This window comes from Penaeus monodon, chromosome 29 (genome assembly GCF_015228065.2).
Source record: "Penaeus monodon isolate SGIC_2016 chromosome 29, NSTDA_Pmon_1, whole genome shotgun sequence".
Classification (NCBI taxonomy): Eukaryota; Metazoa; Arthropoda; class Malacostraca; order Decapoda; family Penaeidae; genus Penaeus; species Penaeus monodon.
The window spans coordinates 3163417-3164009 of NC_051414.1; positions in this window are offsets into that span (position 1 = coordinate 3163417).

Consider the following 593-nt stretch of genomic DNA (forward strand, 5'->3'; position numbering starts at 1 on the left):
CTCCTTTCACAATTTCTTCACCTTCACCTTCTCTTTGTTTATCATTCCTATCTCCCCTTCATTCCTTTGTTCTTTTCCTCCTCTCAATCTCCTTTCCTAATCACCTCCAGTCTTTCTTCCCCATTTCCCCAATTCTCAGACCTTTCTTCCTCATTTCCCCATTTCTCCTATTCTTCTTCCCCATTTTCCCAACCCTTCAATCGTCCTCCACCATTTCCCGATCTCTTAATCCTCCCTCCCCATCCTCAAATATGTCTTCCCCTTCCCTCCTCCCACTCTTCCTTCCCCATCCCCCCTCTTCCTTCCCCATCTCCCACTCTTCCTTCCCCACCCCCCCTCTTCCTTCCCCATCCCTCATAATCACTCCTCTCCATTCCCCCAACTTTCCTCCCTCAACCCCCCCACTCATCCCCACCCCACCCCCTCCTCTTTAGCAAGGGCGTCTCTCGGCCAATCTTCGTCAGTGCCCCCCCCCCCCCCAGGCCGTTGATCCTCGTCCTCGGAATTAGTAAAGAGGGTTTGGCGGTCGCTCCTTGGGGGTCGCTCCTTGGGGGTCGCTCCTTGGGGGTCGCTCCTTGGGGGTCGCTGTGGCG